Source organism: Triturus cristatus, chromosome 6 (genome assembly GCF_964204655.1).
Source record: "Triturus cristatus chromosome 6, aTriCri1.1, whole genome shotgun sequence".
NCBI lineage: Eukaryota > Metazoa > Chordata > Amphibia > Caudata > Salamandridae > Triturus > Triturus cristatus.
Window position 1 is genome coordinate 1,465,085,290 of NC_140589.1, and position 12,136 is coordinate 1,465,097,425.

The 12,136-nt window shown below is 46.9% G+C and overlaps 1 protein-coding gene and 1 pseudogene across 5 annotated transcripts in view; both read left to right on the forward strand.

Moving 5' to 3' along the window:
• The first annotated feature begins 9,848 nt into the window (after positions 1–9,848).
• LOC146821547 (ATP synthase peripheral stalk subunit b, mitochondrial pseudogene) overlaps positions 9,849–12,136 on the forward strand; it is a 53,226-nt pseudogene continuing 50,938 nt past the window's right edge.
• The window catches only part of PELI1 (pellino E3 ubiquitin protein ligase 1), a 253,325-nt gene continuing 252,538 nt past the window's right edge, over positions 11,350–12,136 (forward strand). Inside the window, exon 1 of one of the 5 annotated variants that reach the window (XM_085612537.1) lies at positions 11,350–11,474. The gene's annotated coding sequence lies outside the window, so the exon portion shown is untranslated. The remainder of the gene's footprint in view (positions 11,475–12,136) is intronic. The other 4 variants (XM_085612536.1, XM_085612541.1, XM_085612540.1 and 1 more) reach the window with 4 other exon arrangements.

Genomic DNA, 12,136 nt, shown 5'->3' on the forward strand with positions numbered 1-12,136 from the left:
ACATGCATTGTCAGTTCTCCCCACCCTCGGCGTCTCTGAACTTAAGTAAACTAAGTTCAGAGACACCGAGGAGGGAGCTGCGGGCGTGCAGGCGGGTGCGGGGGCAGAGGGGCAACGCCCCCACGACCCAATGGACGCACCGCGCCTGTCCCCAAACCATGTTCCAACCTCAAATGTTACAACAAAAGGGGGGGAAAGAGAAAAAAGGAAGCAAATATAATGCAGTCAAAATGCCATAGTAAATTGATTTACATATACATTCATGTAACCACATAAATTTTGGGTGGGATAATCCTTGTCCTTAATAGAATTGAAAATTCTTGTCACGAATGTTCGCAAATTTTTTATTCTATGTCAGGACCGGAGGCTCCGATTATGCTTGTTTAAAGCTTAGCCACCACCACTGATGCAACATCTACTATAGGTTTGTAATAGAACGATTTAAAAGTAGATTCATTTGACCAATCCGCAGTATTCATGATGTCGGTTAGGCTTACACCTAAGGAAAAGGACTTAGACGCCATTGCGCCACGAACAGAATGAGCACCGAACTGAGACCTGCTTCATTCATAATCCAACGCACCCACCTCGCCAAAGTAGCTGAAGACACTGGGCGAAAGGGTTTCTGCAATGCAATAAACAGTTGACCTTGCATGTCAGAACGGAAATTAGATGTACTCCCCTCGTACGCTTTGACACATTGCACCACACATAAATTGGGATTATCCGGAAAAGCCGGATAAGTCACTGAAGTGGAATTGCTTTTGGTACGTCTGGAAATAGTAGAAGTCACCCCCTCTGGGGAGAACCGACGACCTGCGAGATCCAAAGCTCGAATATCAGAAACTCTCTTGCAAGAGACCAAACATAATAACATCGCCAGTTTGGCTGAAAGCTGTTTCCGCGACAGGTGATCGTTAGGTGGCCAAGAATCCAAAAATCGGAGCACCACCGCAACGTCCCACAAAAAAGAGAACTTCGGACATGGAGGCCTGACCATGCGGATGCCTCTAAGTAATTTACACATCAGAGGATGTTCTCCCACCGGCTTGCCTTCTAACTGAGCATGCCCAGCCGAAATAGCAGACCTGAAATTCTTTACTGTCCTATACGCAAAACCCGATGATGCCAATGAAGCAAGGAAATTCATGACCATGGAGACATTAGCTGTAGTGGGATCGACGTCCCGTTGAACACACCAGCTACACCACTTGTTCCATGCTGATGCTTGTTCCATGCTGCCATCTGTCCCTGAAACTCGCCACGCTGCAAGAGGTAGCTGACCTGCGTCCACTAACGGATGAGGGGCCTTGAGAGGCTCCAGCAACAGGTTCCATCTCTGGGGGAGGAGAATTGGTACAGCACAAGACATTTCCAGGGCTATCGGGAACCAAGCTTGGGCTCTCCACAAAGGTGTAACCAACACCATCTCTGTCTGTTGGCGTCTGGCCTGGGCCAGGACCCTGGATATCATGACAAAGGGCGGGAAGGCATAACAAAGGACTGGTGGCCAGGTCTGAAGAAACGCATTTGAGGCCAGAGCCTCCGGATCCGGGCGCCAGCTGTAAAAATCCGGAAGTTGTTTGTTCAGCCGTGACGCAAACAAGTCCAACTGGCAAGGTCCCCATAAGACGTTCAGCATTCAGAAGACTCAAGGGTGTAAGCGCCAATCGCTGTAGTCCCGTAGGTAACGGGAATGCCAATCGGCCACTTTGTTCTTCCGTCCCGGGAGGTACTCCGCCACTACTGACAGATTGTACTGAAGGAAGTAGTGCCAAAAATCCTTGGCAATTTCCACCAGGATGCGGGATTGTGTACCCTCAAGTTTGTTCACGTACCGGACCGCTGATATATTGTCCATTCTTAGAAGAATGCAACAATTCGTCTTCTGCGGGGAGAGGCTGCGAATTGCGAACGGTCCCGCCAGCAACTCTAGGCAATTGATATGAAGGGAAAGCTCCTCCGGAGACCAACGTCCCCCCGTCGAGATTGGACTGCAGCGGGCTCCCCAGCCCCAGCGACTGGCGTCCGATTCAATCACTACTTCCGGTTTGGACCCGAATATGGCTCTGCCATTCCACGATTCCATGTGGTCGAGCCACCACAACATTTCCAACCTCGCTACCTCTGAAAGAGGAATCTGTTCGGCATAGCTGAGGCCTTTGCGGAGATGTTGAATCTTTAATCGTTGGAGAGCACGGTAGTGAAGAGGGCCTGGAAAGATGGCCTGGATCGAGGAGGCCAGCAAGCCCACTACCCGGGCTATGGATCTCAAGGGTACAGTCTGCTTGCTCACTATCGATCTCAATTCTGATCTTGGTCGTGGGCAGCAGGAGTTGGCAGCTGCGAGGATCCACCTGAAAGTCCAGAAACTCTATAGATTGCGTGGGCACCAGAACGGACTTCTGAGAGTTCACAATGAAACCCAGGGTTTGAAGCAGGTGAATGGACCATTCCAGATGCGTCGTCACTAAACGCGGACATTGCGCCATGATAATGACGTCGTCCAGATAAACGATTAGCCTCACCCCGCGCGAGCGCAATGACTCCATCACCGGACGAAGGAGTTTCGTGAAGCACCATGGTGCTGACGAAAGTGCGAAGGGAAGAACCGCGTACTCATAATAGACGCCTTGCCAGAGGAATTGAAGAAAATGGCGATGAGGAGCATAGATGGGCACGGACATGTAGGCGTCCTTCAGGTCCAGCCGGACCATCCAATCGCCTTCTTGCAGCAGATCGCTCAGTAAGTGGACGCCCTCCATTTTGAAATGTCGGTAAACGATCCAGCCATTGAATTCCTTGAGGTTCAGAACCAACCTGGACCTGCCCCCTTTCTTCTCGACAAGGAACACATTGCTGAGAAAACCTCGAGGATGGAATTGAGACTCGACAATTGCCCCTTTCTGTAAGAGGGATTGTATTTCGTCCGAGATAAAATTCTGATCGAGTTGGGTAAAATGGATGGGAGGGAGAGGGGCACACTGGATGGGGGTGTTGTACATTTCCAATTTGTAACCCTGTACCGTTTCCAGGATCCAGGGATCCTGCGAGAGCATTTGCCAAGCTTGCAGGAAATACTGAATGCGACCCCCCAAATTCACCTCTAAAGAAAGGATAAGTCTCACCTGCTGATCCGGAATCTTGGTGGTTTCCCTGGTTGCCACCGAGCCTGCCTCTGCGGAAACGGTTCAGCGCCCATTGGGAGGGGTAGAAATTAGAGTTTCCGGAAGAGTTATCCTGGTAACCTCCTCTGTGGTGCTGCTGATCACATGAGGCGCCTTGGGGGTGACCTCGGCCGAACGACCGCCCTCGATTTCGTCCGGCCCTGGCGAAAACCGGTCGGAAGGCACGTCGTAGCGATTCCTGTGCCTTATCCAAGCCGCTGAAAGTAGCCACGAATTTGGTGAGTTCTTTCAGAAAGGGTTGCCCGAAAAGGAGACCCTGGGCTACTGGACCTGCCTCCGAGGAAGATAACTCCGCCAGTTTAGGATCTAGCTTCAGGAGGATAGACCTCCTCCTCTCGCTAGACATGGCGCGGTTGGCATTGCCCAACAGGCACACAGCACGTTGCGCCCAACCAATGAGGTCGTCGGGATCCACTGGAGACCCGGACTCCTTTGCCTGGAGACCCATCTCGAGAATTTTGGCCAAAGGCCCTGAAAGATCCAGAAGTTTATCCTGGCATGACCGCCAGGCGCGGTCAATGCCCTTTTTCGGGTCCTTAGATTATTTTTTAAGATAGGTCAGCATGGTCGGGTCCACTTCAGGGGTCTCAGCCACGCGAGCCGCCAGGTCAGGTCTCGGGCATTCAGACTTAAGGCGCGCCCTGACGTCCTTTTCGACAGGGCGCCGGAGGTTCGACTGGAGATAGTCCGCCACTTCTTGCAAGGGCATCCATGCCGTAGAATTGGGGTGAATGATGTCCGTCAGGTCGAAGGTCAGATGTTTAGGTGGTGGAGTGGGCTCCACATGATGTTCCTTCTGGGTCTTTTTAGCAGGTTGAGCAAATTCCTCCTGATCGGACTCGCTGTCAGCCGAGGAATCTCCCTTGTCTTCGTGGGAAGACTCAGTTTGCGCCAGATAAGCGTGGTCATTCGATAGGGCCCTGGACAGCCGTGCGAAATCCTCTGAGTGAGGGTTAGTATTCTTCTTTCCCGTTGGCTTGGGATGGGTATTTGCGCCTGGGAGCCAGCCCTGCTGCAGCGCGTAATTGTTAAGATGCCGCTTAAGGGGTGCAATCGCCCTCACAAGCTCTGAGCTCACTGAATGCTGCACTCCAGCATCTAGGGCCTCAACGAGGTCTTGCTCAAACAAACCCGAAGGCTCTGAATCAAAATACTCCTCCTCATAAAAATAGTCAGCCATGGTGCAAGCAGCAGCTGTCACCCTTAGAGCACAACAATGGTGCGAAGGCAGGAGCAAATAAGGGGGAGAGGACCAACCACAGGCAGGCCAGGCAATCAAGCTTCAGATAATGATGGTAAATAGTGGAGGGAGGGCCTGCCAACCTCTCTAGGCAGAGCATATGCAATTATTGTTCAGCCCTCAGCAAAACCAAATCGTCGGGCGTCAGCGGGGCGAAATACGGGCTTTTTAGTTTGAATTATGAGCGTTTCCCGCTCTGAAACGAATTCCAATCACAACAGAGTCGGAAATTGGCCGCCGCGCATGTGCGGTATCGGCCGTTCTCAGGCCCCCATAAACTCCCGCTCCACTCAGAGAAAGGCTACGGGCGCAGAGCGCCCGGCCGGGGAGGCCGAAGCGCTCCCTGGTTGCCGCACGCGCACGCGAGTGATCAGCCGGTAAGCAGGCAGTGCGAAGCACGCAAAAGCGAAGGAGCGCCTGTTAAGAAAGTCCAGGCACGGAGTGATGTAGAAAGATCCTTTATTAGAAATACCAACACATGCTCCGTCAGGAGCGGAGCGAAAGACAACTTGCCAGATCGGCGATCAGCTGTCAACTGTCAAGGAACAGCTGGCAGCTGATGACCTCACTGGTATGGTGTCCGCGCAGGGACACATGGATGGCAAGCAAGAACGGTGTCCCGGGTGGGACATAAGAGGAACGTAACACATCTTCCCCCTTTGCAACAAACGTAAAAGTCTGAAAACTATTGAAAGGTAAACAGGTCTCTACCAAGGTGAGGTTCACTCACAAACATAGTCTTTGAGTTTGACAGGTGCTCCCAACAACCTCCCTGCACGTGTTCTGCGGATTTGTGGGGAATTCCTTTCAAGCGGTGTAGGTGGCAACTTGAGCCGGTTTTCCTTAACATCCTGATATTCGTTTATTCTTATTGATGGTTCCATGGTGGTTCTTGTGTTGCTTCTTCCCACAGTCTTGGGTGTTGTAGGGAACTCATAGTCAGACTCGTAGTCCGAAAAGTCTATGGATGTCTTGTTGTCTTTGGTAGCTGTACTGTGATTGTCCATCTAGATCTCTGGACTGGGATCCTTCTTAGATTCTGCTTCACTGTTTGCAGGATACTTGTGTGCCGACAGTGCTGAGAAGTGCCACACTCTTCCATCACTCAGACGTGCTGAGTTACCATAAACGTTTCTTACAGTCAAAGGGGGAGTATATCTATTCTGTGTTTTCCCCACGTGACCACTTCTTCTCACCTTGACTAGGTCTCCCACCTTGAGTTCTACATTTTTGCATCCGTGTTTTTTGTCATAGTATTCTTTTGTCTTGTGCTGGGCTTGTATAAGTCTCTCTCTGATTGCGCTGGTTGACCACTCCACTCTTTTGGCTGCATTTATCCAACCCACATTGTCTCTTGATAGTGGAGTTCTACCGCGCATAAGTTCAAATGGGCTATGCCCCGTGGTGTCACTAGGTGTAATGCGGTAAGCCCACACAGTTTTTAACACTTCTTGTTTCCAGTCAAGATTATTGGTTGCAGCCAATTTGATAGTGCCCTTCAACACTCTATTAAACCTTTCGACTGCACCATTGGCAGCGGGGTGATACACAGATGTCATCTTATGTTTAATATTGTGTCTTTGTATATAGTTTTGAAAAATGTGAGACATGAATTGTGCGCCATTGTCACTAATTATTTGCTTGGGCAGTCCTTCCCTGGAAAATGTCTCATCCATAAATTTCACCAGGTTGTGTGCATCTGGCTTGCTGGTTATCTTTACTTCAGGCCATTTACTGAAGTGATCTTTAATAACTATCACATACAATTGTTCCTGTGCCTCGGTAATAGGTCCCATCACATCGATCCCTATTCTCTCCCACGGCATGGTGGGTGAGGTAATGGGTTGTAATGGTGGTCTGAATGTGACTTGTGATTTGTCTGCGTCCATGCACAATTTGCATTCTCTGATAGCTCTTTCAACGTCTTTGCTCACACCAGGCCACCAGTACATGTTTTTTACCCTGTTTTTCGTCTTAGCAATACCTAGGTGCCCTTCATGGCATATTTTAAGAATATTGGTGCGTAACGACTCAGGTGGTATGAATCTTCCACTTCTAATCAAAAATCCATCCTCTTGGCACAATTCATTCTTGACTTCCCAAAAATGTTTGAGTTTTTCTGGTAGCCTATTCTTTGCTGGCCACCCCCCATTAATTTTTTCCATGACTTGGACGATGGTGTCATCTTTCTTCTGTTCAGCGAACCACTCATCTCTTCCAATCCTGCTGTCTTCATCAAAAATGTTTGCAATGCACATTTCTTCATTTTCCTTATCAATCTGCTCCTTATTCTTCAAAGGCATTCTGCTGAGATAGTCGGCCACGACATTCTTCACCCCTGGTATGTAATGTATTTTGTACACAAAGTCAAATAAGCGTACAGACATTCTCGCCAACCTTGAAGATGCTGTGTATAATCCTTTCGTTGTCAGTACTTTGATTAGTGGTTTGTGGTCTGTGCACAGGTGGACCATCCTTCCCCAAATGTACTGCCTGAAATGCTCCAGTGCCCATACACACGCAAGTGCTTCGCGTTCAATCACGGAATACTTTTCCTCAGCTGGAGTAAGTGATCGCGAGGCGAAAGCTACTGTGTACTCTGTGCCCTTGGAGTCTTTTTGGGTTAGGACCGCGCCAATACCCTTGTTACTGGCATCAGTTGTTAAATAGTTCTGCAAGGTTGAATCATATCCTTGCAATGGTAACGCCGTGCACATGTCGTTCTTTAGGTTTTGAAATGCAGTTTCACAGTCCTTATTCCATTCGAATTTGTTCTTAGTTTTGAGCTGTTGTCTAAGATCATAAGTTTTCAATGCAAAATTTCTGATAAATTTGGAGTAAAACTCCACCAGTCCTAAGAACGATCTTACTTCATCCTTGTTGGATGGCACAGGAGAATCCTTAATGGCTTGTAACAATTCCATGTTTGGACTAATACCATCGCCAGTTATTTTATGGCCAAGGTAATTTATGGAATTACTTGCAAATTTGCACTTGGCATGTTCTGCGGTAAGACCTTTTCTTTCCAAAATTCCGAGAACTTGCTCAACCCTTTTATCGTGTTCTTCCTTGGTCTTCCCCATAATCAGGATATCATCCTGAAATAGTAAAATCCCTGTTACTCCCTTGAAGACATGGTTCATGAGTCTTTGAAACATAGCTGCCGCTGAGGCCAAGCCAAAGGGTACTCTGGTGAACCTGAAACATCCCTGTGGAGTAATGAAAGTGGTGAGTGACCTGCTGTCACGATGTAAAGGCACTTGGTGGTATGCGGATTTCAAGTCCACAGTCGAAAACCATTTTATATCCTTGGTGGCAGCTAACATTTCGTTTATTTTGGGAAGTGGGTACTGTTCTACAACAATGTTCTGATTGAGGTCTCTAAGATCAACGCAGAGCCTCAATTTTCCGTTGGCTCGTTTGGCAATTACCAAAGGTGCGACCCATTCTGAGGCATCGATTCTTTCAATAATCCCTTCGCTTAAAAGTTGATTCAATTGAATTTCTACCTCCTCTCTGATGGCAAATGGGATATTTCTTGCTTTATGTATTATGGGTGTGTTAATTGGTTTAAGTTGTATTTTGTGTTGATATCCCCAGCTCTCCTACAGTCCCACTAAATACCTTGGGGTATTTTTTGAGCAAGGATTCTGCGTAGTTTCCATCATCAAAGAGACTTAGAACGGGCTCCTCTCTGCTTGGATCAAGGATGATTCCCAAACTTCCCTGATCCATCCACCCCAATACAGATGGACCAACTTCAGAAACGTATAATTTACTGTCTGAGTCACGACTTTTGTATTGGAAATTGAGTCTCTTATAACCACACACCTCAATGGGCTCTCCAGTAAATGACCTTATTTTTATATCTGGTTTCTCTAGGTCATTACCCAGTTTTGGTTCAAACTTATCCTTCCACACCTGTTTGTTGACTATGGTGTACGGTGACCCAGAATCTGCCACAATGTCAATATTTATTCCTCCAATCGTCATGTGACATATTGGTTTCCTGGTTTTGGTTATCTTTTCTGTTGTGTTTATCACATTTACGTTTTCGCCCCATTCATCATCAATATTTAGCACGTACATATTAACGTCATCATAGTCATTTTCATTTTCGCTTGAGTTCTCACTGTACTCAATCATTTTAATTTTTTGCGGTTTTCTTTTGTTGCAAGCCTTCACATAATGACCCTTCACCCCACAATGCGTGCATCTAATTTCTTTGGCAGGGCATTTAGGATCATTTGCTAAGTGAGAGGGACTCAAACATCGGTAACAATGAATTCCGGTTCTGATTTCATTTTTCTTGTACACTTTTCTATAGTTTTTTTGATTTACATTGGGTTTGTTATAGTTCTTTTTCTCAACCACTTTCCCAACGACATCACCTTTATTTTTCTCTTTCGTTTCTGCCAGAACTGCCTTGGCGCAGCGCCCTGTAAGTTCTGCCTTTCTGGCAATATCAATTATGTTCTGTAAAGGATACTCTCCTTTTGCCCACAGATTATCTTGTATGTTGGAATTAGATCCTTGCATTACTATTTGATCACGTATGAGTTCATCATGCAAGTCTCCAAAACGACAATTTAATGCTAGGTTTTTCAATGCGGACACGTAGTCGTCAATAGATTCATTGTCACCTTGTTTTCTGTGGAAAAATTTGTAGCGGTCTACTCCGACGCATACTCTGGGTTTATAGTACGTATTGAGATCGTCAATGGCATTACAGAAAACGTCACCTTCATTTTCAGCCCTAATTTTTTTGTTTATAGCATTGTACACTTTTATGCCGCCGGCCCCCAATGAATGCATGAGTAGCTTATACTTTCTTTCAGGTTTAACTTCATCATCTTCTTCTAGTGTGGAAATGTAATTCAAAAAATAATCTCTCCACTCTTCCCATCTGAGAACAGGCTCATCCCCTGCTCTTAAAAATGTCTCGGGAGGTGCGAGATTCCACACGTATCCTGATGCCATGACACTAAATTGTGTTAAGTCCACTCAGTCAGAGTATGACGGTAGAAGAGTTAGGCAAGTACACGTGAAGTGAACGGGTAGGTGTGACCCACCAGATAGAAAATGTGAAATGCGTTAATGGGATGTGCATCACAGTATTTGCCAAATAATAATGAGCATAAGTGAATTTACAGTGTACACAACATGCCAGTGAAAATTGTAAATTAGGAGAGTTGTTGAAAACACCTACTACTTATGCAGTTCAGTTTGTTTTGTCCTCGTTACTCCGTGTCGATTTTCCATGAACACGCGCAGCACCGGTGAGGGTTTTGTTGCTTAATTCAGTGCGCGCGTTGAAATTTGCTTATGATACGAAGATCGTAGCGTAGTGCGTCGTTAGGCAGGACGATCGTCACTATGGAACACTAGACAGCGTAGTGTTAGAAGGAGGGTTTTCCAATATGGCGGCACGTATCACGTGCGAGCGTGATGACGTAGGTTGCAGCTGAGATGGAAGTCCGTTGACGAATGACAGTTGACAGATGACAGTTGCAGCGGTTGAGTGAAACGTTGGATGCAGTCCGTGTAATGCTAGAAGCGAAGGTTTTCCTCACAATCACTCTGCAGCTTCCACGATTGTAGATCAGTTCAGCTGTCGAACTCGCCAAATTTTTTTTTAAATAAAAGCGTCAATTTGGCAGGTTTCCACTTCAGAGGAAGCTGAACATTCCTTGTATTTTCAAACACGACCATGAAATTTTTCGATATGAATAAAGTTCGTAGAAATGAAAGGTTTCTTCTTTACCTTGTGTACTGAGTGAATTCCTGTCGAAATTTCATATCATTTATAATCGAAATGTCCGATCCTTGAAACTGCAAGCCTCTTGTCAGAATAGTTTTTTTTTTTCCGACGAACGTGGGTTCCGTGTTGGCACTCGTCGCCAAGATGTTAAGAAAGTCCAGGCACGGAGTGATGTAGAAAGATCCTTTATTAGAAATACCAACACATGCTCCGACAGGAGCGGAGTGAAAGACGACTTGCCAGATCGGCGATCAGCTGTCAACTGTCAAGGAACAGCTGGCAGCTGTTGACCTCACTGGTATGGTGTCCGCGCAGGGACACATGGATGGCAAGCAAGAACGGTGTCCCGGGTGGGACATAAGAGGAACGTAACAGCGCCAGCGACTAACACAGCCTATCAATACCATACGAGCGCACGCTAGTGACCAGGCAAGCCGCTTTGTCAACGCGGCTCAAGCACACAATAGAAACTAAATTGATAGACCTGAAAAGGCATTTAACGTAAGCAGTGCCCACAAGATCCATACACCACAAACATATTAAAAGCAGTAAGGGAGAGGCACTTAACTGCCTGCAGAGCAGCATAGAAAGAGGAGGTGTTTGCCTCAGCTGGACCTTATATAGTGATAGTCTCTATGGTACTGTGGTACATGAGATTCATGGGATTTGTAGTTTTGGAATAAAAAAGATGTTTTTTTTTATTGGCTGCTGTTGTAATAAAGCAAAGAAATGAGAAGCATAATCGGATCCTCCGGTCCTGACATAGAATTCGTGCTTCATTATAGCACCAGTACACCTGCATGATACACGTAAATGTGAGCTAGTTAGCACGATCTGTATATTACAAATAAAAATGACACAGATGTGTCTTTCCAGAAATCAGTAGCAAAGCTACTTTCTGAAAGCTCTAACAAGCATGTGTGGAGCCGCTTGAGTTTGTCATGGTCTTCTAGAAAACAGATGTAGGAGCCTAGGTGGGAGACAGAGATTCATGATGGCTACCATTCTTCCCTATAATCGAACATAGCTTTTCGGCGTCTGTCTAGTTGTTGTTTTTTCAGTGCGCGTGCTCTGTGGTGTACGTCTGCTTGTGTAGCTTCCAGATCTTCCGCGGACAGCAAATGCCTGAATCCAGCGTGGAACATGTCACGTGACGGTGTCGGTGGGCTGTACTGAACAAGAAAACTAGTCCGAACCGGTTCTCGCGCATTGTTGCTGGGAGCTTCGCAGACAGCAAGAGTGGAAGTTGGAGAGTGGAGCTGGAGCGACGTGCAGCGTGGAATGCGTGAGTGCTGGACAGGGAGCCATCTTCTGCCCCGGCTCTGTTTACATCTATGCTTACTCGTCATTCTGTGGTTTCATTTTGGACTCAGTGACAATGAAGAGAATTCTGGTGACCACAATTTTGACAGTGCTTCCAGGAGACCTGGTTTATAATCCCAGCTCTGTCCGACAACCATGAAGTGTGATCCTGGACGCATGTTCCAATACCTTCATCCTTTATTTACAAACATAATGGGCGTACGGGAATGGTCTGAACACCGGCTGTAAAGACAGTGCAGCCAGTATTGGGCACCATATTACACGCTGGGAGCGGTACACTGCCTTCTGTACAGTTGTGTGCCGGGGGGGGGGGGGGGTTACCCTTTGTAATGGAACTGCTGGAGCTTCTGTGCTTCCTAGTCGGCGCATGTGGGATGAGATGCCTATTCATTTTCTTTTGTCGTAGTAGCCGGGGCTAGTGTGACTGTACTATGCACAGAACACGGGCAGCAGTTATGCATATTCTATTGTGTTTTTTACCACTGCTATTAATTTATTGTTTTGGCAGCTTTTGAGTGATCTTGTGTTCATTTGGTGTGTTCTGAATAAGACGCTGCTTTGGCTGTTTCTAAACGATGCAACATACACAAGGTTTCCAGACCAAAAAAATCTACTTGGATTTTA